The sequence below is a fragment of the Alligator sinensis genome, unplaced genomic scaffold (genome assembly GCF_000455745.1).
Source record: "Alligator sinensis unplaced genomic scaffold, ASM45574v1 scaffold170_1, whole genome shotgun sequence".
Classification (NCBI taxonomy): Eukaryota; Metazoa; Chordata; order Crocodylia; family Alligatoridae; genus Alligator; species Alligator sinensis.
Genome location: NW_005841863.1, coordinates 1713425 through 1718424, shown reverse-complemented (window position 1 = coordinate 1718424; position 5000 = coordinate 1713425). Strand labels below are relative to the sequence as shown.

At 40.0% G+C, this 5000-nt stretch overlaps 1 protein-coding gene across 3 annotated transcripts in view; it reads right to left on the bottom strand.

The window, feature by feature from the left end:
* The window catches only part of ZNF536 (zinc finger protein 536), a 458794-nt gene that overhangs the window by 340195 nt on the left and 113599 nt on the right, over positions 1–5000 (bottom strand). For all 3 annotated transcript variants that reach the window (XR_003096428.1, XR_003096432.1, XR_003096433.1), the window contains exon 5: positions 786–929. The gene's annotated coding sequence lies outside the window, so the exon portion shown is untranslated. The remainder of the gene's footprint in view (positions 1–785; positions 930–5000) is intronic.

The following is a 5000-nucleotide window of genomic DNA, read 5'->3' as shown; positions in this document are numbered from 1 at the left end:
ACCCCTCATGAGAAAGGGTGACAGGATCTGGTCCTAAACCACTGAGCATCAGTAATCTCTCTGGGTTAAGTTACAGAGTGGTCCTGATATCCTTAGGCTGGAGAAGCTGCATTCCCATATCCTCCTCTCATATTAGATAAAATCCTGAGGCATGTCTTAGGCAAACTTCAACTAAAATCAGTGGAGGTGAAGTCTGAGGAAGGATTGCAGGGTTTTGGTCACATCAAGTGGCATCTTCTGGTGTGTCACTGCTGCAACTGAAGCTCAGGGAGGCAAACCCATGCTTGCAATGTTTTGGTGGTAGCACAGAACTAAGAACAGACAGCAAACTCTCAAAAGACTGAGTAAATAATCTATCCGGAGTCAAACATACCCTTTGGGTCATATTCATAGCAACTTTTACACTCCCGTTCTCCTTTGCAATCATACTCTTGTGCACAGAAAGGCATTTTAGGCCAGAAAGGCATACTTACTTCCTCAAATAGCATCACCAAACAGCATTCCTTGAGAAAACAAATATATCGTTCTAATCTATGAGGTAGTTGCATACTCCTGTGAGGACAAAAAAGTGCCCCATACTGCAACATCAGCATTAATTCAAATGCCCCATTATGTATATGATCATTTTGTAATCAAAAGAGAGCTCCTCGTATAATTTTACACGTTCTTCTGCTAATTCAGAAAGCCGAGTGGAAAGGAGTTCTCTGTCCATTTCAAGGGGATTTTGTGTCCGTTTATCAATCAATTTACTTAAATTAATTGATAAATGCAATATATTTTCTTACCTGAAGCAGATAGCACAGTGGAGTCTAGTAGCTTGTGCACATGACTAGGGAGCAGGAGCTTCTGAATTCTACTCCTGGATCTGATCTTGACACCCTCTGTGGCCTTGGACAGATCCCCTACCTTCTTTGCCTCAGTTTCCCCATCTGTAAAATGGAATAATAATAAGAGCTTAGCAAACCTGGGGAGAAAAATGATTCATTCACATGGGAAAAACAAATATTTATTTATTATTTCAATCATTCAAATTCTACAAAAAAATTGGTGTGTGTTGCCCACCCTTGACTTTCCTTTTTTTCTTCTCCCTGCTAAACTCAGGACATGAGCATTATTAAGAGTAATATTTTCTAACAATTCATATCTAGTCCTTAAATATTTGCTAACTTCAAATTTCAAACAGCATTTGAAAATCCTCTTGTGCTGCTTAATTGCATGAGCCATCCAATGAGAAATCAGTTAGGACCATACCTGAATGTATATGAAACTTGAGCATATGACTAAGGAAAAGTAAAGAATATCACCACGTGGACATTAGTCTGATCTTGATACTTGGAAAGATCATGGAACAGGTCCTTCCCTCTGTCTTCCTCAATGCCTTGTCCTCTGTGAGGTATCAAGTAGCATTCCCCAGAGGTCTATCCTAGTTCTGCTATTGTTTAACATATTCCTTAATGATTTAGACTATGGGATTAAGGGCATGCTTAGCCAATTTGCAGATGACACCAAATTGGGTGCAATTGCAAGGTAAGGCTAAAATCCAGAATGATTTGGATAGATTGGAAAAATGGTCCTCAGTCAACCAGATGAAATTCACCAAGGTCAAATGAAAAGTCCTGCACTAGGGATAGAATAATTGCATATACAAATACAGACTAGAACAGGAGTAGGCAACGTTTTTTGGCTGGAGTGCTGAAAAAACCACAATGTCTACCTTAGAAGGTGCCGGAGTGCTGACAAGCCAGAGCCTGGAGCAGCTGTTTTCATCCTCCTGGCTGCAGCCAGCCCACGGAGCTCAGTCTGCTTGCAACAGGGCTTGCAGCCTCCCAGCTGCCTGCTGGGAGCAGCCTGGGCTTTGTGGCTGGCAGCAGCTGCTTAGAGCTCAGGCTGGTGGTGGTGTGCCGAGCAAAATGGCCTTGTGTACCATGCTCGGCACGCATGCCAGGGGTTGCTGACCCCTGGACTAGAACAACTAGCAAGGCTGTAGTAGTGCAGAGAAGGACTTGGGGGCAACAATAAACCAGAAACTGAATACGAGTCAACAGTGTACCCATGTTGCAAAAAAGCCAAGACCATACTGTGTTGTATCAACAAGAGTGTCATTTGCAAATGAAATTATTTTTCCACTCTGTTCAGCTTGGCTGAGACCTCACCTGGAGTCCTATGTCCAGTTTTAGGCCCCATACTTCAAGAAGGATGTGGACAGATTGGAAAAAATCCAGCAGAGAGTGACAAATATGATTAGAAGCCTGGGAAGCATGACTTATGAGAAGAGGTTGAAATAAATATGGTAATTTTGTCTAGAGAAGAGAAGACTGAGGCAGGATTTAATATCAATATTTACATACTTGGTGGGTGATTATAGAGAGGGGACAGGACTAGGAGCAATGGACTCAAACTGCAGCAGCGGAAATTTTGGTTGGAGATTAGAAAAAACCTTCTAGCTTTGAGGGTGATCAAGCATTGAAACAAACTACCTAGAGAAGTTGTGGAATCTCCATTCCTAGAAATTTTCAAAAGCAGGTTAGACAGACACTTGGGTGGGATGGTTTAGTCAGGGATGATGCTGCCTTGAGCTGGGGACTAGAGCAAATGACCTTGTGAGGTCTATTACACCGCTATTGTCCTATGATCCTACAAACTCATCAACAAGACACAAAATGTGTCCTATTGAATATACAGTCTCAAAGTTGTGCTGTGTTAGTTGGTTATACAAGCCATGTGGTATGAACTGTGTTCCCCAATCAGCCGACTTGTATAATTGAGCAATACAGTAGAAATTTGGGCTTGCAAATTCAGCCAGCTTCCTTTCAACTGGATCATCATTACTTAATTCATCAAATCAGGGAGCAGAAGGAAACTTTAGTTTCCAAGTAAATTTATGAGTGATTCTCACAAAATCTACAGGGCAAGAATTACTTTATTTTAATCATTCACTTTTATATCCAGTTTTTTTGAGAGAAAGAGAATGTATGAAAAGGTATGAAAGGTTATCTTAATGGATTATTTAAACTCCTCACAGTTTTAGCTGTATCATTTTTGGCCCCCACCCCTTAACACTTGTGCACATGCATCGGTGTGCCCAGGTGATTAGCTCACTGGCTGAGATAGGAGCCTTTTATGCTCAACATTTCATTAGCCTAAAGTATCTCAAGTAATCCAAAAAACAACATTCCCACTGTTACTAATCTGGCTGTACTCTTTTTATGGTGTTTATGAAGTCAAGTCTTCATGTTTAGACAAGACGGATGGGAATGGGAAAAGAAAAAATGGAAGTATCAGTTCAAATGAAACAATGTCAAAAATTCATATGTTTTATGCTAAAGGCCAAAGAAATGAACCAAAAAAAAAAAACTTTGGAAAAGTAGCTCAAAGTAGAGAAGAAAAACCCATAGCTATATCCCTGGAGACCAGATGAACCAAGTTTCCGGTCTCAAATACAGACAGTACGGATAAATCTGACTAGTCAATCTGCACATTTTCCCCCTCTAATCACTAATAAAGTTTGAAAGGAGCTATTTCTGAAGCAGTCCTTGCAGTGTTTCAGCTCAGTATTGTCAGCTTCAGATCTTAAATGTAATTTCTTTTATAATTACATTTAAAAATAACATTAAAATAACATTATGGGGGTCATAATCTGAACTTTTAATACTTGTGCATATAGTGTAAGATTTGCAATGGATCTTCAGCATAGTTCCTCAGGGTCAGACTCATCCTAGCATTCTTTCTATCCTCATTCAAATAATCCACTACAACCTGAGCTTCACATATATTTAAACACTGACTCCAAATAGAAACATATGGAAATACACTTTGATCCCTTTGTTAGTCAGAGTGCAAATCTATGGTTTAAGTATCTACACTTGAAAATGGGACCTTGAATTGCTTAGAACATAATCTGGATTGACTCCATCTCTCAGGTACTCTAGAGTGACTTCAATATTCCTTAACCACTGTAGCAAATGCTACTTTAATATTAGTCAACTGGAACCACTCTTACAGGCCAAATTAGGCACATGCTTAAGTATCAGGAGTGAGGTAGGGGTGAGGTTCTAGAAAGTAAGTTCCCTGAGCTCTCGTTTGGTCCATTATGGGAATGATGCTCAGGTTCATGGCTTCAACCTCTCCTCTAGAATACAAAGGGAAGGTTTTGGAGTCTTTAGTGGATCCATCACACAGCTCACACAGTTTGCAGGAGGAACAGACCTAGCACAGCTTTTATTGACTTAGATGGAAGATGGGTCCCCTTTTAGTTCACCAACAGGCATTGAGGGGGCGGGTTCAAGAATCTGCTGTAGCCATGCAGAAATATCCAAAAATATATGTACTAGATAGCACTGATTGGTTTGCCAAGCTTAGAAGAAAGTAAATCCCTGACAATTTGCATGGACATTAATTTGACCAAGTGTCCATCTATCCACTGCAGGAAAACCCACATCTAAGAATTAAGTGGGCAGAGATCCCCAGTACTGTTAACATACAATTGTCATCTGTTATGGGGCAGAAAGCTACCCCTCTTGCCAGCTGTGCAAACCATTGTTCACTGAACTCTGCTACCCCATGCTGTAGTTTGCAAACCCCTCAAATGTTGAATACTGGATTCAATTTAGGTGGGATTGAAGCTCATCTGTAACATACCAGTAGCTCCAGTGCAAATTGACTCCACTCTAGTGCTCTACCACAAGTTGGGAGGCAAATTGGCACAAAAAAAGGAATACACATATATATATATATCTCCAAAGCAAAAAAAGGGGGAGTTCTCTCTCTAAATACTGGTGCTAAAACAAATGATCTAGTAAAAAAAAAAAAAAGGCTGTGCCTTACAACCAAATTTGAAATTTTATAGGCTCTTACTCCATAATTTGTACTTGAGCCTTCTGTTATTTTTAAACAAACTGAATTTCTTACAGCTGTGAAATTTACATCTTAAGAGTGTCTAGTGGCCATATGCATTAATTACTTTACTGTATTATTTTAATGAGTTGGGGGTTCAACTTGGG